The sequence below is a fragment of the Staurois parvus genome, unplaced genomic scaffold (genome assembly GCF_062004578.1).
Source record: "Staurois parvus isolate SC_StPar_1 unplaced genomic scaffold, SC_StPar_1.0 ptg000019l, whole genome shotgun sequence".
Lineage (NCBI taxonomy): Eukaryota > Metazoa > Chordata > Amphibia > Anura > Ranidae > Staurois > Staurois parvus.
The window spans coordinates 2,858,766-2,882,345 of record NW_028317815.1 but is presented as its reverse complement, the minus strand read 5'-3'; positions in this window follow the sequence as shown (position 1 = coordinate 2,882,345).

The window sequence follows — 23,580 nt, the reverse complement described above, 5'->3', positions numbered from 1 at the left end:
AGTCAACAAAATGGTTTACTGACGATTTTATGATGTATAGTGTGTTCAGTACACAACCTGTCGCACTGGTTATGCAATGTAAGCTAAAACTTTTCATATCTATAAAGATCTCTTTCACACAACAATATTTCTGACTCCGACACTGTACAAATATCAAGAAGGTGAAAAACTGTTGCATTGTTTGAATACTTCCCATTCTTTTTTTCTTCATTTTTGTCTTCAACATATGTAGGTGAAGGTTTCATCATCATTATTCTTTTAGCTTTACATTTTGCAGTTTAACAGTTGGCTGTAAATGTTTTTTAGTGGAAAGATATAAGTTTATGATCCCACCATCTACATGCCCTTGTTGATAAATTAAAGGCAGTACAGGCACAATGCTTCATATATACAGTGCTCAAAAAAATTAAAGGAACACTTTTTTTTTTGATTTAAATATTTATTAATTTTTCAGATAAACATGTTATACAAACATACTCATTAAAACCTTAGCTTATTATCAAAACATTTATCGTTTCATCCCCCCCACCCCCTACCTATTTACCACCCCCCCCCCCATCCAATCCCTGACCCCTTCTGCCCTGGATTTTCCTGTTCATTTCTGGAGATCGTAATCCCTATAAAAAAAGAACAAAATATGTTTCCATATTATTCTATGTTAATCCCCCATAACCTCTAAGGCTAGCCTTGACTTTTTGAATTCCTCCCATTTGTTCCATCTTGTATGGTGACTCTTCATCTTATCTTCACTCAAATGATAAAGTTCCTACAATTTACATATTTGATCCACCCTATTCACCCAGTCTTTTATTTTCGTCACCTCCTGTCTCCTCCAATACTTGGGTATCAGTCCCTTTGCTGCATTCAAATAGTACAATAAACCAGATTCTTTGTATTTTTTAACTGAAAGCTTAGTACTATGAAAAAAGCAAATCTCTGAGTCTACTATCAACCTCTGTAATTTTCTGAATCAAGCTTACTATTTTCCCCCAATACTCTTATATTTTAGAACCCTCCCAACATACAGTCATGGCCGAAATTGTTGGCACCCTTGATATTTCTCCAGGAAATCATGTATTTCTCACGAAACGTATTGCATTAACACATGTTTTGCTATACACATGTTTATTCCCTTTGTGTGTATTGGGACAAAACAAAAAAAGGGAGGAAAGAAAGCAAATTCGACATAATGTCACACAAACCTCCAAAAATGGGCTGGACAAAAGTATTGGCACCCTTTCACAACTGCGGATAAATAAGAATGTTACAAGCATGTGATGCTCCTGTAAACTCACCTGGGGCAAGTAACAGGTGTGGGCAATATAGAAATCACACCTGAAAGCAGATAAAAAGGAGAGACGTTCACTTAACCTTTGCATTGTGTGTCTGTCTGTGCCACACTAAGCATGGACAACAGAAAGAGGAGACGAGAACTGTCTGAGGACCTGAGAACCAAAATTGTGGCAAAATATCAACAATCTCAAGGTTACAAGTCCATCTCCAGAGAACTAGATTTGCCTTTGTCCACAGTGCGCAACATTATCAAGAAGTTTGCAACCCATGGCACTGTAGCTAATCTCCCTGGTCGTGGACGGATGAGGAAAATTGATGAAAGATTGCAACGCAGAATAGTCCGGATGGTGGATAAGCAGCCCCAAACATGTTCCAAAGACATTCAAGCTGTCCTGCAGGCTCAGGGAGCATCAGTGTCAGCGCGAACTATCCGTCGACATTTAAATGAAATGAAACGCTATGGCAGGAGACCCAGGAGGACCCCACTGCTGACACAGAGACATAAAAAAGCAAGACTACAGTTTGCCAAAATGTACTTGAGTAAGCCAAAAGCCTTCTGGGAAAACGTCTTGTGGACAGATGAGACCAAGATAGAGCTTTTCGGTAAAGCACATCATTCTACTGTTTACCGAAAACGGAATGAGGCCTACAAAGAACAAAACACAGTACCTACGGTAAAATATGGTGGAGGTTCAATGATGTTTTGGGGTTGTTTTGCTGCCTCTGGCACTGGGTGCCTTGACTGTGTGCAAGGCATCATGAAATCTGAGGATTACCAAAGGATTTTGGGTCGCACTGTAGGGCCCAGTGTCAGAAAGCTGGGTTTGCGTCCAAGATCCTGGGTCTTCCAGCAGGACAATGACCCCAAACATACGTCAAAAAGCACTCAGAAATGGATGGCAAAGAAGCGCTGGAGAGTTCTGAAGTGGCCAGCAATGAGCCCAGATCTAAATCCCATTGAACACCTGTGGAGAGATCTTAAAATTGCTGTTGGGAAAAGGTGTCCTTCCAATAAGAGAGACCTGGAGCTGTTTGCAAAGGAAGAGTGGTCCAAAATTCCGGGTGAGAGGTGTCAGAAGCTTATTGATGGTTATAGGAAGCGACTGATTTCAGTTATGTTTTCCAAAGGGTGTGCAACCAAATATTAAGTTAAGGGTGCCAATACTTTTGTCCAGCCCATTTTTGGGGTTTTGTGTGACATTATGTCATATTTGCTTTTCTGCCTCTGTTTTATATTTGTTCCAATACATACAAAGGGAATAAACATGTGTATAGCAAAACATGTGTTAATGCAATACCTTTTTTGTGTGAAATACTTGATTTTCAGGAAAAATATCAAGGGTGCCAACAATTTCGGCCATGACTGTATGTGATACATTGTGCCTCTACCTCCACATCCATGCCAACATAAAGCTGAATTATTTCCACTCAATCTATGTGTGCAATACCATCTTGTCAAACACTTATAATTCATTTCCACCTCCTGCATATTTATATTTCCATGGATTATTCTATACATTTTCCTCTGTTTTTCTGCATCTATTGTAACTCCTATTTCTCTTTCCCATTTTTCTATATATGGAGGACTTATATCTGCGTTTATTTCAGTGAGAATCTTATATATTTTAGAGGTTCCATGTTTCCCATCTCCCCGTGTACCTAACAAGTGCTCAAAAGGCTTCCAATCCTCTCTTATTCTTAAAGGCTTTGGAAGCTTTCCTATAAACTGTTTCAATTGAAAATACATTCTCCATTCTCGTAAAAATGTCTCCTTTTTTTTCTAATTCCTTAAGTGATCCTATTTTAAAGGAACACTTTTTAATCAGAGTATAGCATCAAGTCAATTAAACTCCTGGGGTATTGATCTGGTCAGTTAAGTAGCAGAGGGGGTTGTTAATCAGTTTCAGCTGCTTTGGTGATAATGAAATTAACAAAAGGTGCACTAGATGGGCAACAATGAGATGACCCCCAAAACAGGAATGGTTTTACAGGTGGAGGCCACTGACATTTTTTCCCTACTCATCTTTTCTGACTGTTTTTCACTAGTTTTGATTTGGATAGGGTCAGTGTCACTACTGGTAGCATGAGGCGATACCTAGACCCTAGAGGTTGCACAGGCAGTCAACTCCTCCAGGATGGCACATCAAAATGTGACATTGCCAGAAGGTTTGCTGTGTCTCCCAGCACAGTTTTAAGAGCATGGAGGAGATTCCAGGAGACAGGCAGTTATTCTAGGAGAGCTGGGCAGGGCTGTAGAAGGTCCTTAACCCATCAGCAGGACCGGAATCTGCTCCTTTTTGCAAGAAGGAACAGGCCAGAGCCCTACAAAATGACCTCTAGCAGGCTACTAGTGTGAATGTCTCTGACCAAACAATCAGAAACAGACTTCATGAGGGTGACCTGAGGGCCTGACATCCTCTAGTGGGCCCTGTGCTTGCTGCCTGGCTTGATTGGCATTTGCCATTGATTGGCATTTGCCACAGATGAGAGTAGGTTCACCCTGAGCACGTGACAGACGTGTAAAGGTCTGGAGAAGCCATGGAGAATGTTATGCTGCCTGTAACATCATTCAACATGACTGTTTTGTTGGTGGGTCAGTGATGGTTGGGGAGGCATATCCATGGATGGACACACAAAGACAGCTACAGGCTAGACAATAGCACCCTGACTGCCATTAGGTATCGGGATGAAATCCTTGGACCCATTGTCAGACACTACACTGGTGCAGTGGGCCCTGGGTTGCTCCTGGTGCATGACAATGCCCGGCCTGATGTGGTGAGAGTATGCAGGTAGTTCCTGGAGGATGAAGGAATTGATACCATTGAATGGCCCCCACGCTCACTTGACCTAAATGCAATAGAACACCTCTGGGATATCATGTTTCAGTCAATCCGACGCCACGAGGTTGTACCTCAGACTGTCCAGGAGCTCAGTGATGCCCAGGTCCAGATCTGGGAGGAAATACCCCAGGATACCAGGTCTCATTAGATGCATGCCCCGATGTTTTAGAAGCATTCCAATCGCATTAATACAAGCAGGTGGGGGTCAAATGAACTGTTGAGTACCATTTTGAGTTGGTGCAATGAAATTTCAGCAAAATGGACTAGCCTGCTGCATAATTTTTTCACTTTGATTTTCGGTGTGTCTTTGAATTCAGTCCTCTCTAGGTTGATAAATTTCATTTACATCAAATGATGGGGCATCCTTATGTTCCTAACACATTACCCAGTCCATATCAGTATAGATATCCAGCAAGATATGTTTTCCCATCTATGTGTTTTCAAAGTGTTCCTTTAATTTTTTTGAGCAGTGTAGTTGGAATGCTCTAGATTGCGCCCTTTTTGGAATAGGGTTTTTTCCCTGCTCTGCCATGTTATGGGTAGCTTGATTTTACAGCAACCCCAAATTGCACTACTAAACAAACCTATCCCTGGGATTTCCCATAGCTCTCAGAGATTGACGTTTTAATTTTACTTGCTGCTAAAATCAGGATGTTGTGAGCTTGGAAACAACCCTGGGTCTCGTTAAGGAGAATGAAGCAAAAAAAAAAAATGAATTAAGATCCACAAACAGATTGCATGTCAGATCAATGTTAAGGTGCAGCAATTTTAACAGACATGGGGCCCTTAAGCTAAATATATGCATATCCACTTGATCTGTCCTCAGTGCTGCCCTCATCCTCCCAATGAGTTACCTACAGTAGGTTTACCTTAACCTTCATTTTTTTATTTCTTTCCATCCTTTTTTCCATTTTCTGTTCTTCCCGCTAGTCCCTTCTCTCAGGGGTTATTTGTCCCTGGATACTATTATGTTACATTTTCTTGATACTGGCTGTATCAAGAGGTTACACTGTTCTTGCATTGCAGTTAGATTGTCTATATATTTTGAAGTTGCCACACTTATGTTTCCATGCCTTTTGAAGATTATCTATTGTGAAAACCAGAAATTAATGTTTGATTGATCCAGTTTGTGATGTCACATAACTCATAATGTTTCTATGATTACATACAGTATTGATGATTTCTATGTTGGATGTCAGTGATTGTCCAACTTATATTTTTCTTCTCAATAAACATATTGAACAAGAAATGTAGGAACAAATGTAAAAATACAGTAAAAAAATACAGTGTTTGGTAGTTTTATAAGGCTGGCCTTAAAGTGGTTCTAAAGGCTGAAGGTTTATTACCTTAATGCATTCTCTGTGCAGCCCCCCTATACTCACATGAGCCCAATCTCGATCCAGAGCTGTGAACAAAAGCAGTGGCTCTCTCAGCTCTCCCTCCTCATAGGCTCAGAGACAGCAGTGGGAGCCCTGCAATTACAACCAGTGAGGAGGGATTGGTGGGTGGGGCCGTCATCTCTGATGACATAGCCAATACAAGTTTAAACAGCCTCATAGGCAGTAATTGGAAAATCCATGGAAATGCACATATTGGTGGATGTGCATGCTGAGTGAAAAAGGAATCACTAAAAAGTATAATTGTTCATTCCTTGCATTTTGGGCAGTAAATGATATTTGAGCACTTCTGGTCAAAAAATACTGCATGTACTTTTATTTTTATGTATCACGTTATATAGGATTATAAACCTTTTATCTGCACTGAAAATCACAGGCCCAAAAGACCCATTTTAAACTATAGTTTCAGTATGGCAATATAGTGTCCTATGGAGGTGCTTATCTTTGTATGTAAAATGCTCTATTTTTCACTGAAAGAACTAAGATTATAAGGGCATATGGACAGAAATAGTAATATATACATATATACAGTAAATATAACTGTTCATAAATAAACAGCCATTTAGGTGTCTGGTATTTCTGAGTTAGTAATTTGTTCATTTAAGGATGTTTCACATTTGTTTCTAAATTCCAGCTCCCCTATGTACCAATATGGCATTAAAGTACTTCTTTATCAGAAATTCAAAAGCTTTCCATTTTTTCTACCCATCTTTATCTCACTGTCCAGATGGCTGTCCAAACAGCTTCTCCATTACTTCTGCCTTAATTCTGGGAGAGACTTTAGGTCATGACACAGGAAGGAGTTGACCAGCGACCTCATTAGTACACACCCTGCATCATCTACCCTCCTACCTCCCACCCACTTCCAGGGGAATAATAAATGAAAAGGAATCAGTCAGTGATCGCTTTTCTCACTATCACTGCACGGGCACGAGAGCCCATTCATTTGAATGAACTACAGTGCCTGTCACATGCAGGGAAGAAGTCCCTGCACTTCTTTGGAAAACACAGCCCGCACGGGAACCTCGGTTCCCAGTACGTTTGCGTTTGCCAGTGCGGGCGGCGTGCCATTAGAACAAATGGCACACGCCCGCGGGTCTGCATTTCTCTGTGCGGGTGGTGTGGCTGCACGGATTTTCATGCGGATCCGCAGCGGCACCACCCACACAGATGTGAACCTAGAGTAAATACAAAGGCATCAATTTTAATTTTTCTACCTTAACTTTTAAATTGTATAGATCATTCATTTAGCAGAGTGTACCGAGTGAACAGATAACAGCCTTTGTAGATAGAGCTGTAGTATTGAAAACAGGAGAATTGTGAATGGCTTCTGTAAAGTTCACATACACTATACAATCTGATTGTACAATCTCCTTTAGATCTACCATCAACTATGTAGTGCAAGGGCCTGCCCGACTGGATACAGAATGATTGCGTAGATAGGTGGATCCTCCTATTCCATAGTTCTGGAAAATCTAAAGGAAATTGTACAGAGATTGTACAAATATACAAATGAACACTAGGATCCTATAATAATGCACATAGTGACGTATAGTAACTTGCTTTTCTTTGCACTAAAAATTGACAGTAGCCTTAAAAGTGAATTGTCAAAATATCTGTCTGTAACCTCAGTGTCTGTCACTCCTCTCTGCCAATCCCTCCACTGGCTTCCGATTGCCCAACAAATAAATTCTGAATATTTAGCAACAACTTACAAACCCATCCACAACTTTGCTCCCAGCTATGTTACCTACCTCTTCTCAAATTATCAAACTAAATCTGGCCATACACTAGTAGATTCTTGAACGAACATTCATGCAAACAATCCTATAAAAATTCTTATCAGTACATTCAATAATGTGACATTTGATTTTGGAGTTAATGGATTTTCTGAATGAAAACCATATTCACTGTTAGTACTTTGTTCATTTGAGAAAAAAATTCCATCCTGTTCCTTCAAATTTTACCATAACTACAGTAAAAAATGAACATCAATTTGACTCCACTAATAATCTGAAAACTTAAACTTGAAGCAAAAATTTTTCTTTTACAAAGAGTTTATTAGCTGAATTGGAATAAAATGTACAGTGAGCGGTCAATGTACCAAGCATACCAAATGTGAACAAGCTGTGCTGTAAAACAAACATTTTTAAATTTAATTCTGCTAGTGTACAGTATGGCTTAACAGTCCTCTTCACTCATAACCTCTTCCCATGCTTACATCCAGAACTTCTACAGAGCCTCTCCCATCCTCTGGAACACCTTACCCCAACCTGTACTGCTATCTCCTACTTTGTCTGCCTTTAGGTGATCCCTGAAAAATCATCTCTTCGGGTAATTTTACTTTCTTGGACAGCGCTTGCCCACACTATTACTACTTTTTGTATCACTTGCCCTTCTCTTTAGATTATAAACTGTCATGAGGGGGGGGGGGGTGCTTCTTAACCCTCATGTCTTGAACTGTATTGTAAAACATTGCACAAACTGTTAGTGCTATATCGATTCTGTATCATAATAATAATAATGATAACAATTATACTTATCTCTCGGCATTTGTGTGCAAAGTATCGTGCCTGTGTTTTTGCCCCCACCAAGCAAATATTTAGTATTGGATGAGGGACATCTCATATATGTTAGTATTTAGGCCTCATTCAAATATGTGAAAAGTGTTTTTTTTTTAACAGTGTTTAGCTTACAGTTGTGGCCCAACTGCTTTTCCTCCATAGGTTGCATTTGGTGATGGTACTGCCTGTCAGATGCCACATGCATCATTTTTGCCGCACCTTGAAGCAAAGAATCGTACTACCCTCTTTGGCTGCCATTACACAATTTAGGTGGGTGATCAGAGACATTAGACATGTGGTTCAACCACCTGTTTTAATCCATCCCTGGCTGCCCATGTAAATTAGACTTTAGAGGGTTTTTTTGTTTTTTTTTAGTTGGAAATAATGTATTCTGTTTTTTTTCACATTTTCACACATTGTGTTTATATAAATCAGCAGGATATACCTCAAACCAACAGTAGCGGTAAACCCAAACCTCACCCCTAATAAGAAATTCTGTTTTGTAATTGCTATGTAGACTACACCCACAATGTGCAATTGTTCAGAATTTGAAAAGAGAACACAGAAGTAAACAAAACATCAGACAAATCTGGGAGAATATGTTAAAGCAGTGTAAATGCATTGATAATAGACAACCTACAAACCCCAGGTTTTGCAAACTCTCCCTCCCCATTACCCTTTACCCCACCCCCTCTAGCAATATGCTAAGTTTAATTTTTAGGATAAAAATCTAAGAAAACTCTTGTAATTAAAGCCTACATCAAAGCAAACAAATACATAGGTTTTGTCCTTATAAAAACCCTTCAAGTACAGAAAAATAAATGTCAGAAATGTCCTTAGCTCTCAATTTCCTATTGTGGGCTGATAACATACAACATTTTTGTGGACTGTTGAGTGTCAGTTCTGCCTACTGTCCCTGAGTGGTGTCAGTCCTGCTCATCCACTCCCACTGTTGTCTTATCTACAGCATAGGGTTTAGTTGATCCATAGTCCAAGATAAAAATAGGGAGAACTAAATAGTCAGAGATAACACCGGTAGAGAGCACAGGACATCTGTGCATTTCTGACAAACCTACCAGGTATTTTTTGCACTTATAGAAAAGATTAAAAAAAATATAAGTGGTATATTAAACAGACCAAAATTGAGCAAATAAAAAAAGTTTACTGTTACTGTTTACATACACTTTAACCGAATCCATGGTCTTGGGTCCTGAATGCTTTTCTTCTGGACTGCTGAATTGGAGAGCACTTCTTCAGGTTACCATGTTGCTGCATGGCTGACATGGACACCTCCCACTGGCTGTCCAATGGTGGGCACCTTACAGGTTACAATGGCATTATGATGATATGACAAGAGGCGGCAACAGCCCTGGACTGTAATGGTAGGTCACCAGTATTCACTGCCCAAACAGTAGCTGTGGAGGGTCAGCTAAGGCTGGCCATACATTATACAATCTTCTTGTACAATTTTCCTTTAGATTTACCAAAGCCACATAATAGGAGATCAAACCTAAACACTTTCAATTTGTATGCAATCAGGCAGGCCCTTGTACTACATTGCTGAAGGTAAATCTAAAGGAAATTGAAAAATAAAATTGTATAATATATGGCCAGCTTTAGTAAAAGAGGTTGTCAGAAGTTTTTTTATTTGTAAATTTGGAATGGAGGAGTATAAAGAGGTTAAAGCACTAAACCCTTCCATCCTTTGCTGCTAGGAAGCTGTCATCTTTGCCTCTGTTTGATCTTCAACTGCCTTGGAGCTGCACTTGTGATCAGTTATGACACCAGCCATTTGATGGTTTGATAGTTTTGTTGAAAGCACAAGCAAATATGATCATTAGCATTCCCAACATGCTGGAATGTAACAGTTTTTTAAAACTGTTAAATTAGTGGGTTTAGTTCCACTTTAAATATGCCCAGAAATGGGCTTTAAACACACTCATATGGAGGAAATTATAAAGGCTGCAATTGCTGACATTCTTCTAAAAATTTTAGTTGCCAGTATTTCTGTGCCTTTCTAGACCTTATAACCTAAAGGATTGTTTATTTAGTTGCCTGGATTTAGATTAATTTATTGTTTGGATTTCCGTAGCTTCTGTGCTTTTTGATCCTACATTATTGAAACACATAGAAATACAGGTGAAACTCAAAAAATTAGAATATCCAGCAGGACTTGGCACCTGTCCACACTGCTAAAAGCACCAAAACCTGGTTCAATGACCGTGGAATTACTGTGCTTGATTGGCCAGCAAACTCGCCTGACCTGAACCCCATAGAGAATCTATGGGGCATTGCCAAGAGAAAGATGAGAGACATGAGACCGAACAATGCAGAAGAGCTGAAGGCCGCTATTGAAGCATCCTGGTCTTCCATAACACCTCAGCAGTGCCCCAGGCTGATAGCTTCCATGCCACGCCACATTGAGGCAGTAATTGCTGCAAAAAGCACCCAAACCAAGTACTGAGTACATATGCATGCTTATACTTTTCAGAGGTCCGATATTGTTCTATGTACAATCCTCGTTTTATTGATTGCATGTAATATTCTAATTTTCTGAGATTGTGGATTTGGGGTTTTCATGAGCTGTAAGCCATAATCATCACAATTATGACAAATCACGGCTTGAACTATCTTGCTTTGCATGTAATGAGTCTATCTTATATATTAGTTTCACCTTTTAAGTTGCATTACTGAAAAAAATTAACTTTTGCACGATATTCTAATTTTTCGAGTTTCACCTGTATGGTATAGAGAGCCTAGATGCTGCTTACTACTTTATTTATAGCATATTTGTAATACAGACCGCATACCCCATGGACTGTTTCCACTATCTATCTGTCATTTGTTTTATTTTATTCCACCTCAGCCCCATGCAATGGTATTTGGTATTCTTCCATTTTTACGCAGATAGTTGGATATCCCTCCTGGTGTTTTAGGGGGTGTAGTGCTGATGCTATATTTAGACATATTTGATGGGACTGACTGAAGAGATGTCTTTGCTCTCACCTTTACGTGATAATCTATACTATTCTAGATAGACCCCTATAGGAAAACCCTGCAGAAACCCTTCTGAACAAATAATGGTTGACTGTACTAAGTCAGAATTACATTTACTCGCTCCTACTTCTACTACCACAAAACAGACCATAGCTAGGTACTGGAGAAAGCCAAATATCCCCTTTGAGGAGTTTAAATCTCACATTAACTTGTGCATGATATGAGAAAATGGCGGACATGTTGGATGATAAGCTATTCGATTGTCACAAAATCTGGCAGCCCTGAATTACAAACTACTTACCTGTAGACTTTGATTCTACCTGTCTTACAATTTATTTCTAGACATCCAGAACTGATTCCACTGAGCACTGTTTACTAATTTCCTTTCCTCTTCTACCACTCCCTCCATTAACAAAACCCTTCCCTTTTTATCCCACGCCTGCTTGTTCCCCTGTTTCGCATTCCCCCTTTTCCTCTGCTGACCTTTCCTGGATACTATTCCTTTTATGTTTCTTGGACACCTATCACAGAGGTTGTAGTTATCCTAAGTAATTCTATCCCTAACTTCAGTTTCGGGATGTAATCTCTTTAGGATTGTTTTTTCTGCTGCTCATCCTGAAAGGTGTAACAGATTAATAATGTGTCTTGCCGTGTTGAATGATAGTCTTGTGTGGCTTTCTATACATAATGTTTTTTCGAGAGCAACATAAAGATTATGCACTATCTCCGTTTCAGTGTTTTCTTACCTGCAAAATGTTGGAAACTCAATAAAATCTATTGAAACAGAAAAAAGCATTTGACAACAATTGTAGTGCCGTACCAATGAAATGATTTTAAATTCAGCCTGCATACATTTTATGTTGTTATTATTCCATGATTATTTGGAAAGAAAGAACTGGCATTATTTGGAACCATCATTCACAGAGCGTTTTGAAACATTTGCACAGACCAGTCTATTCTTGAGATGCTCATACATACAGTATACAAATGATTGCACTGAAAATAAATTCAGCTTAGATTACTTTATGTTGGCCATGACATTATTTGACAACTATTCCAGAAACGAAACAAAGTAGTTTCAGCCATGCCAGCTGATATTTAGTCAACTCTTTACTTAGTGACACTGCTTGGTACAATAACACTTTCCCACTGAGTCACTTATATTTCTCATAAAAAAGGCTTACAGATAATCACAAGATTGTAAATCAGAGCTAATTTTACCATTTGACCTAGCTACAAGGACTATGTCTACAGCGTTGTGTTTTGCTCTGCTCTCAAATGAACAGTGTCAATCTATTTTAACCAGTATAAACCAATATCAGGATCAGGATTTTAAAAATATAAGCGTGCACTTTGACAGCATGTTGCTGTATTGTCTCCAGTTATATTGTAAAGCTCTGCGCAAACTGTTGGCGCTATATAAATCAGAACAGCTTTCAGATATACTGTATATACATATACAGTTGCAAGAAAAAGTATGTGAACCCCTTGGGATTACGTGGAGTTTTGCATGAATTGGGCATAAAATGTGCTCTGAACGTCATCTAAGTCACAACAATAGAAGAACACAGTCTGCTGAACATAATACTACACACACATTAGATGTTGCCATGGTTTAATTGCACATAACATGTAAATATTCACAGTGCAGGGAGGAAAAAGTATATGAGGCCCTAGCTTAATGACTTCTCCCAGAGCTAATTGGAGCCAGGAGTGAGCCAACCTTGACTCCAATCAGTGTGATGATATTGGATGTGTTGCTGACAGCTGTCCTGCCCTTAAAAACACACACCTGTTTTGGGTTTACTGGTTTCAAAAAGCACTGTCTGATGTGAACCATGCCTCACAGAAAAGAGCTCTCAGAAGACCTACGATCAAGAATTGTTGACTTGCATGAAGCTGGAAAGGGTTACAAAAGTATCTCCAAAAGCCTTGATGTTCATGTGTCCACGGTAAGACAGACTGTCTACAAACGGAGAAAGTTTAGCAATGTTGCTACTCTCCCTAGGCGTGGTCATCCTGTAAAAATGACTGCAAGAGCGCAGCGCAGAATACTGCATGAGGTAAAGAAGAATCCCAGAGTGTCAGCTAAAGACCTACAGAAATCTCTGGCACATGCTAACATTTTTGTTGACACATCTACAATAAGGAAAACATTAAACAAGAATGGAGTACATGGGAGGACACCACGGAGGAAGCCATTGCTGTCCAAAAAGAATATTGCAGCACGTTTGAAGTTTGCAAAAGAGCACCTGGATGTTCCACAGCACTACTGGCAAAATATACTGTGGACAGATGAAACCAAGATTGAGTTTTTTGGGAAGAACACACAACACTATGTGTGGAGAAAAAAAGGCACAGCACACCAACATCAAAACCTCATCCCCACTGTAAAACATGGCGGAGGGAGCATCATGGTTTGGGGCTGCTTCGCTGCCTCAGGGCCTGGACGGATTGTTGTCATTGATGGGAAAATGAATTCCAGAGTTTATCAAGACATTTTGCAGGAAAACGTACGACCATCTGTCCGCCAACTGAAGCTCCGCAGAGGATGGGTGATGCAATAGGACAATGACCCAAAGCATACAAGTAATTCAACAACATAATGGCTACAACAGCACAGAATACGCCTTCTGGAGTGGCCCAGTCAGAGTCCTGACCTCAACCTGATTGAAATGCTGTGACATGACCTTAAGAGAGCGATTCACACCAGACAACCCAAGAATATTGCTACACTGAAACAGTTTTGTGAAGAGGAGTGGTCCAAAATTACTCCAGATCGTTGTGCAGGTCTGATCTGCAACTACAGGAAACGTTTGGTTGAGGTTATTGCTGTCAAAGGAGGGTCAACCAGTTATTAAGTCCAAAGGTTCACATACTTTTTCCTCCCTGCACCGTGAATGTTTACATGTTATGTGCAATTAAACCATGGCAACATCTAATGTTTGTGTAGTATTATGTTCAGCAGACTGTGTTCTTCTATTGTTGTGACTTAGATGACGTTCAGAGCACATTTTATGCCCAATTCATGCAAAATTCCACGTAATCCCAAGGGGTTCACATACTTTTTCTTGCAACTGTATGATAAAAGGCATCTTTGAGGATGGATTGTGAAGATAGGGTACATTATGGGGAGAAGAAGAATACTTCAACAAAATACAGCTCTAAGTTCACTCCAGTGCGCCGTAAGGTGCAACATGCGATTACAAATCGCACCAGAAATCACTTCAAATGTATATCTATGGCACTGTCCTAATCAGTGTGATCTGAAGTAGCGCAATTTTAAAAATCGCTCATGCATGAATTTTTCCAATTTCATTTTGACTTGCACTGACTTCTGTTGGATGAAATCAGAGGTACAAACCGCACTGATCTGCGGCTTTGAAATCGCACTACTTCAAGTAAAGTAGCACGATATCAAAGTCACATTCAGTGTGAACCAGGGCTCAGTGTTATAAATAATGGAATTGGAAAACTTGTGTAGAAAAATATCCCCCTTAAACAAGGGCTTTTCAGAATGGGATGGGGGGGCTGCTACAGAGACTAGAGAGACTTAATTATCTGCCTCCTGCCCGCCATATAAGGTAATGACGGGCACAAGGTGGTTCTCTTGTTCTGGGAGGATGTCATATGATGTCCTCCCACTCTAACCGCGCATGCGTGGCTACGGGTGAGCGCAGAGCAGCGATTGGTGGTGCGCTGTGTCCCTTGGACACAGCGGATCACCAATCAAAGGAAAGAGCCAAAGATGTTGGCTCGGTCATTTGATCAGCTGTGTCCAATCACAGCTGATCGCTTGTAAATAGGGAATGCTGGTTATCGGCATTTCTCTCCTCACGAGCTGTCACGCTGACAGCTCGAGAGGAGAGGAGAGCCGGTAATCGGCATTCCTCAGAGGGGACATCTACACTGATGATCAAGGCACTGATGATCACTGTGCCCTGATGATCAGTGTAGCCCCAGCAGTGCCACCGGTCAGTGCCCATCAATGCCACATATCAGTGCCTACCAGTGCACATCAATGCCACATATACAGTTGTGTCCAAAATTATTCAACCCCCAATGCTGTAAAGGGGTTTAGGGACTATAGTGTACATTTGGAATTGTATTCAGAATCAAATCCTACAAGGACGTTGTAACTACCCAAATGCAACTAAAATGACATCAATTGTTTATGTAATACAGTAGTAAATGGTTCTTATGTGGTTTCTTCATTGCCACAATTATTCAACCCCTTAAAGACTACCACTCTGAAGAACAGAGGTTCATACAGGTGCTTTCCATCAGGTATTGAAAACACCTGTGGATGTCACCGAGCAGCAATCAAGCATAATAAGCACCAATTAGGCAGCTTTAAAATGACTGTGATACTCAGCTCCTTCTAGACATTTACTGGTGTGGTTACAAACATGGTGAAGGCAAGAGAATGGTCCAGGAAGACAAGAGAAGAGGTGATTTCTCTTCACAGGAAGGGCAATGGCTATAAGAAGATTGCAAAGATGTTAAACATACCAAGAGACACCTTAGGAAGCATCATTCGCAAATTCAAGGCAAAGGGCACTGTTGAAACGCTACCTGGTCGTGGCAGAAAGAAGATGCTGACTTCGACTGCTGTGCGCTACCTGAAGCGTAGAGTGGAGAGAAGTCCCCGTGTGACTGCTGAGGAACTGAGAAAAGATTTGTCAGATGTGGGTACAGAAGTTTCAGCCCAGACAATAAGACGCACACTGCGTAATGAAGGCCTCCGTGCCAGAACTCCCAGGCGTACCCCCTTGCTGTCTCCAAAGAATAAGAAGAGTCGACTGCAGTATGCCAAAAGCCATGTGGACAAACCACAAAAGTTGTGGGATAGTGTTCTGTGGACTGATGAAACAAAATTAGAACTGTTTGGGCCCATGGATCAACGCTATGTTTGGAGGAGGAAGAACAAGGCCTATGATGAAAAGAACACCTTGCCTACTGTGAAGCATGGTGGAGGGTCAATCATGCTTTGGGGCTGTTTTGCTTCTGCAGGTACAGGGAAGCTTCAGCGTGTGCAAGGTACCATGAATTCTCTTCAGTACCAGGAGATATTGGATGGAAACGTGATGCAGTCCGTCACACACCTGAGGCTTGGGAGACGTTGGACCTTTCAACAGGACAATGATCCCAAGCATACCTCCAAGTCCACTAGAGCATGGTTGCAGAGGAAAGGCTGGAACATTTTGGAGTGGCCATCGCAGTCACCAGACTTAAATCCGATTGAGAACCTCTGGTGGGACTTAAAGAAAGCAGTTGCAGTGCGCAAGCCTAAGAATGTGACTGAACTGGAGGCCTTTGCCCATGAAGAATGGGCGAAGATACCCGTAGATCGCTGCAAGACACTTGTGTCAAGCTATGCTTCACGTTTAAAAGCTGTTATAACTGTAAAAGGATGCTGTACTAAGTACTAAGATTGAATGTCACTTGGGGGTTGAATAAAACTGATAATGCTGTGAGCACAGAAAAGACATTTGTGGTTATTTCATTATAACTGTTATGTTATATTTGTCTGACCTACAAGTGCCTCTTTAATGTAAATGTAAGCAAGATGACTGAATGATCAAAAGCAATGTCAAACTGGCCAAAACACTCAATTTCAGTGGGGGTTGAATAATTTTGGACACAACTGTAAGTGCCCATCTGAGCTGCCTTTCAGTGTCACCTATTAGTGCCAGTCAGTGCCACCTATTAATGCCAGTCAGTGCTACCAATCAGTGCCACCTATCAGTGGCAGTGAGTGCCGCCTATCTGTGCCAGTCAGTGCCACCTATCAGTGCCTGTCAGTGCCACCTAACAGTGCCAGACAGTGCAGCCTAACAGTGCCAGTCAGTGCCACCTATCAGTGCCAGTCAGTGCCACCTGTCAGTGCCCATCAGTGATGCCTGTCAATGCCCATCAGTGCCACCTACTAGTGCCTCCTCATCAGTGCCCATCAGTGCCCATCAGTGCAGCCTATCAGTGCCCATCACTGCAGCCTCATTAGCGTACATCAGTGAAGGAGAAATATCACTTATTTACAAAATTTTATAACAAAAACTAAGAAAAAACTTTTCAGTTGTTTTTGGTTTGTTTAGCAAAAAATAAAAAACCCAGAGGTGATTAAATACCACCAAAAGAAAGCTCTACCTATTTCAAAAAAATGCTAAAAAGTTCATATGGGTACAGTGTTGCATGACTGCGCAATTGTCATTCAAAGTGCGACAGCTCTGAAAGCTGAGAACTGGCCTGGGCAGGAAGTGGGTATAAGTGTCCTGTAGGCAAGTGGGTAAACTTTTTTCCTCCTAAATTTTTAAAGTAAATAATGGAAGCAATTGTTGCAAATTAGATAGTGAATGACTTTTAATTTACATTATTAAAGTTCTTACTATCTAGGGGAGTACTAGGAGCATTTGGCTGGGGGAAGGGGGGTGGGGGAAACACAGCCAAGGGACCCTTTCATAGTAGGAATGCTTTATGAGCTGCTCCTCCACAGCAATTCGTAAAGATAGTGAAAGGTGAGTGTGATCTTAAAGGATAAGTTCACCTTTCATAACATGTTACATATTCAGGGTCTAACATGTTATAAAAGGACCGCACCCTCCCATCCCCTGTTTTGGCAGCTAGCGAAAGATCTTCTCCCCCCTCTAGCTATCAAAATTTAAAAAAAAACATGGCTGCATGAGGCTCAGCTCATCCAGCCGCATCAATCATTCACAGTATTCTGTGAATGGGAAAACTACAAGTTCTGAGAGCCTCTGCGGATGTCAGCTTGTAGTTCTCAGTGAATTACCATGGCCTTGTGGAGCGCTATGGAGTGCTGTGGTAGTTCACTGATTCTTCCTGTCAGTGAGTATCTGCTTGCCTGTATGATACGAGCACACAGATACAGTGACAGGTCTGCAGGAGTCCTGCATGGCACCAGCAATCTGCTGATCGCGGGTGTCATGCTTTACAGGCTCCCAAAGCAAAAAATGGTAAACCTGCAAAAAAATTACCTGCAAAAAATGTGCTTTTGTTATTTTTGCTTAAAGGTGAACTTATCCTTCAAAGGACATGGTGTGTTGGGAGACAACTTTCAAATATACAAACTATGGGGGGGGGGGTGGTTACTAAAACTGGAGAGTGCAAAATCTGGTGCAGCTCTGCATAGAAACTAATCAGCTTCCAGGTTTTATTGTGAAAGCTTAATTGAACAAGCTGAAGTTAGGAGCTGTTTGGCTACTATGCACAGCTGCACCAAATTCTGAGTGCCCCAGTTTTAGTAAATCCCTCCCTTTATGTGCTAAAAATGTTTTTTTTTTAAGGATGAATTGTAAGGATAAGGTACAGTAAATTAAAAACAGAAGACATCAGCAAAATGCATCTCTCAGTGTTGTCAGTCATGCAATGTCAAAACTTGTTAGTGTTAAAAGCAAAAAACTCCCCTAAAAGCAAGGCTTTTCTGCAAGACCTAAGAGACTTGAATGAAAGGGTTTTCACCAACATTTTAATACTGAGGAATGGGTACAATTATTGCAAGTCTAAGTAATTGGCACAGCAAAGCAATTCATGCTTGTTGTGTGGCATGAACTGCAATTAACTTTCTTAGAATAGCGAGTATAACGAACCAGATAAAACTACATCCTAATTACCTCAACAAAAAAAACATGGTTTGGCAAAAATCATTACTATATTTCTAGTTTATTGTCTAACAAATATAGCTTTTTCACACCCATTATAAAATGCAAATATGTTATTCATGTACAGCATATTGTGTGATGGATTTGGTAAAATGCGTATTCTGTTTTCTGTTTAAAATATACATTTTATACATATTTACTTTTATACTTTTTTATATTTCTAAATATATGTGTTGTATATATATATATATATTTTGTCTGCTGGGCTTTGCAGTCCTCCTTAACTTGTTTTGCTCAGAGCGATGCTCTCAACCCCTCCCTTCGCAGAGGACTTCACTTAGACTTTGGGAATGTGAAGGGGAGTGAAAAGATAACGGGATGAGAAGCAAGCATCAAGTTTCTACATTTCTCCTATATTTCAACCAAGCAAAATGTGCCTTTGAGAATGTGACTGTATATACGTAATAGTGACGTGTACTCTATTGTTTTCTATGTATAAAAGGTTAAGCACCGCCCTGCAATAAACAGAGATGAGATGATGTGAAAGTGGTTGTACTGGACAGTTGTCCATGTAATTATTTTCCGGCGTGCACGCAATCCATATCTCAAAATTAGGAACAGCAGCAGAAATCCTACCCTGAGCCCAATTGTGGTTCTCCCAACCTTTTTAATTGAACCCAGAAATCAGCCAGCTTAGATCATGCTTGTTTTTCCCCCAGTGGCTGGAAAAAACTGTTTCATGGGTTATTGTTGAACTGCAACATACAACTTAGGTGTCCGTTTATGAACCAGCGGTAATAGATCGCTGATCAGTTCTCCGGCATTCTCGGAGAACACAGTTCTCCTGTGAATGCCTTTTATGAAGCAGTTCTCCGATGAAGGGAGAACGGTCTCCAAACGCTGGAGAACGGTCTACAAATGCTGGAAAATGGCTGATTTTACTATAATCTCGTGAGATTACAGTAAAAGATCAGTTTACTAAGCAGAGGTAAATTATCTCTGCTTAGTTTGCGGTCCCTTCGATTCTCCAGCTCTGGGCTGGAGAATCTGGAGGGAGAACACAGATCTCCAGTGAAGGGCTGAACATGTTCTCAGCTGATCTCCTGAGTGTCATAAACTGGGAATGACCAGAGAATAGCTGCGATCCTCTGAATCGCAGCTATACTCTGTGTCTTAAACAGACACCTTAGTGCATAATATTTTTATTCCCTTATTCTCAATTACATCTACTTTTTGTGCCCATATTTCCTGGCATGCATCCCAGATCTGTGGAAGCAAACCTCTCCCCAACTATGGGTCATTGGTATGAGAAGTTGAATTAAATTATTTCTATGGAAAGTCTAACTGTCTCCCTTAACAACAAGGAAGATGTTTTTCGGGAAACGTGGTGTCCTTGGACGACGTACACTTGCTTGGTGCAATATCTGGCAGTGGTGCCCGCTTCCACCGAGCATGATTGTGTCCTCCTCAACATAACCTTCAGTAATTTAAACTTTGAACCCTATGACTAGGCAGGTCCTATGGGGGAGTAGTAGAAGGAACGGGGGGCCCCTGTGCCACTCTGTCCCTCCTTCCCCCAGATCTGCCTCCAGTACTCTCGGTGAGCTCCCACTTCGTCCTCTCTGTCTCATTTCTGCTTCCCCTTTTTTGGCATCTCCCTTTCATTCCCATTTTTCTTCTTCTCCCCTTCCCTGACAGTTAAGAAGATAACATTTTTCTACGTAATTTTTTCATTTTTTTTTTTCTGGTCCCATGATGTGAGGGACCGATTCTGTGTTTTAAATTAAAAAAGTTTGAGTTAGACTTTGTGTATTTCAGGTTCATTATCCTACATTTACAGTATGAGTGGCAATAGAATAGTTCATGTGACAGACAACTTGTATCTAGCCTAACGTTCTTGGTTACTGGAACACTGTGATATGTTGTGCCATAACGGGCTCGTAAATGTCTCCAGTGAAGTTTATATTTTCCCATATTGTTTACTGTGTGATGGTACTTCCTTGTAAATGCACAATGTCTAAATAAAGAATTACAAAAAAAAGATTATTCCCCAGCTGTTCAATATCCCTACCGGGCTTGTGGTTAGTCAATTCACAAAGTTCCTATTTTAGATACTTTAATTAAAAAAGAGTCATAATCTCTGTTGTTAGGCAAGTACTTCTTATGTAATGTAGCGATAAAGTCAGTAAGAAAGAATCTCGTAGTTGCAGCTGGGGCATGATTAGAGATATCAAACTGGTATTTGGAGAAACACATCATGGGATTTCAGCCAGTATGTTTTAACACTTGATGATTCATCTCTGCACAGAGATTTTTATTAAGTGGTTGTTAACCTCAGACATGGAATATGGACAAAGCACATCCCTCTCCTATGTGTATTTGTCTCAATCCAGAGCTCCAGAGGAAGCTTCCGCGCTCAGTATGTGATTGGTAGCCTCAACTCTGTTCCTGTGTGCTGTGTGAAGGGGGGTGTGTGTCCCTTTAGTCTAATCAGCTCTTAGCTCTCCTCATGGAGGTCTTTCAGCTCCCCCCTCCGCTTTCTGAAAGCTCAGAGAAGCTGTATAAATTCTGCACTTTGAATATAGAGGAGAGAGTGCTTTTATCTGTAAAAAGGTACAACTCGTGTAGGAGGATTTGTTTCATCTCTGTGTATCAGCTGAGGCCAGAATATGTGTAAGAATTTAAAACGTAATAATGTAATTAGTACATTACTGGATGTTCACCATACATGGTGCAGATATGGACCTACAGAATGTGAGTGCATTTCCTATGTTTTAATGTGCAAATAAAAGTTTTAAAGGATAAAGCACTATTTTGAGTTTTGTTTATGAGGAAAACGGCTGAGCCTGATGAGGTTATCTGGAGGGAGCATCTTTTGGAGCTATCATTCAGCAATTTGAGTCCATACATTTGGGACCAAAAATGCAGTCAGACCAAAACATTGTATAATGTGAGGTCACACTGCCGGAGGTGAGCAGATATATGGTGGAGGTTTTTTTGCACTGGTTTTCTGCGACAGATGTACACAGTGGTCGTATTTTCAAGGGGGGATCACAGGAGAATACTTCAATTATTGGACTTTAACCAAATTAATTTTTTGGACAATTAATCCATTTTATTTAAAATATTTTTTTGAGTCACTTAGTTTCTATTTTTGACATCACTGTTTTATGTATAGATATATAGTGTAGGTATTGTGAATTTTGTTATATGTAGCGCGGCATATTTTTATTGATATTATTAATTATTTAGCCCACTGAGACATGGGTTGTGTGCACTAGTGGCTACAGATTATTTCATATCTATTGATTTGTATTTACATTTGTATTCACCATAGTAAGCGCTTGAGGTTTTCACATTATTCATATACGTGATTCTGCAGTTATGGGTAGGTGGCCCGCCCTCCATAAGTCGCTGATCGCCGCCATTATTAGTATAAAAAAAAAAATTCCAGTATCTATACCGCCATTTGTAAACGCTATAACTTTCACGTAAACCAATTAATTTACACGTATTGGGATTTTTTTTTAGCAAAGACATGTCGCAGAATACATTTTGGCCTAACTTTATGACGAAATTTGATTTTTACATTTTTTTACTGGACATGTTTAATAGCAAAAAGTCCAAAATATTGTTTTTTCTCAAAATTGTCTGCCCTTTTTTTTATAGCGCAAAAAATAAAAAACTCACTGCCGATAAAATAAAAATACCACCAAAAGAAAGCTCAATTCGTGGACAAAAAGGACTTAATTTCACTTGGGTGAAGCAGTGCATGACCGTACAATTGTCAGTTAAAGTAATGCAGTGCTGTAACGCAAACCTCTTCTTTAACTGCTTCCTGACCGCCCTATAGCAGAAATACTGTGCACAAGATCATATATATATATATATATATATATATATATATATATATATATATACGTGATTCACGCTACCGAGGTTTTCACGCCCCTCCCAGATAGCGTCAGATTGCCCTTCAGTACACCAGTTATCACCTTTAAGCCCTTGATTGCCAGGAACACGCTCATACACAGTAAACCTCTATTGCTAGTATAGTGTCTGAACGGATCAATATCTTTGATCAGGTCAGCACTATACCAGCGTTCACATTAGTATAATGTTCCCAAAAACACAGCGTTAGCAGGATCAGCCCCAACACCTGCTAGCACCTGCGTTTAGCCCCTACGCTTACCCCCCCTTCTTCCCCAGCAAGTGCAGTGTCAGTAGGTCATTGTCACTTGATACATTGCCCACAAAACCGCAGTGTTTGCAGAATCAGGTCTGATGTCTGCTAGCACTTGCTGGTAAATTTTGATGAGTGCCAGTACTAGTGCCGCTCTACCTTTTGGTGAACTGGCGAGCACCAGCGGTTTAGTACATCCTGGTCTTTCACATACCAGCATTGCAGTATCACTTGATGTGGTGAGTCCCATAAGTGCAGTACAAGCTGGTGCAGTGGTGAGCACAAGTATTGTCCCGCAACCACCAAGAATTTGCACACAGGCCTTGCACACAGGCCTGTAGAGCCCCTAGTATCCTTCCCGATGTTCTTGCAAATCCTGATTGGCAGCCCACAAATTCTGCAGCACCCGTACTTCCCCCATTCACTGCCCAACCCGGAATTCAGGTGGAAACAGCAAATTTAACTACTCCTCTTGATTTTTTGGAGTTGTTTTTCATGGAAGATCTGTATTCATTGATTGTGGATCAAAGCAATTTATATGCACAACAATTTATCACCGCCAACCCAAATTCAAACCTTGCCAGACCATTCGCATGGAAATCCATTATGATTTCCGAATTGAACGTTTTTTTTGGGCCTAACCCTCAACATGGGCATTATTACAAAAAATGAATTGAGGTTGTATTG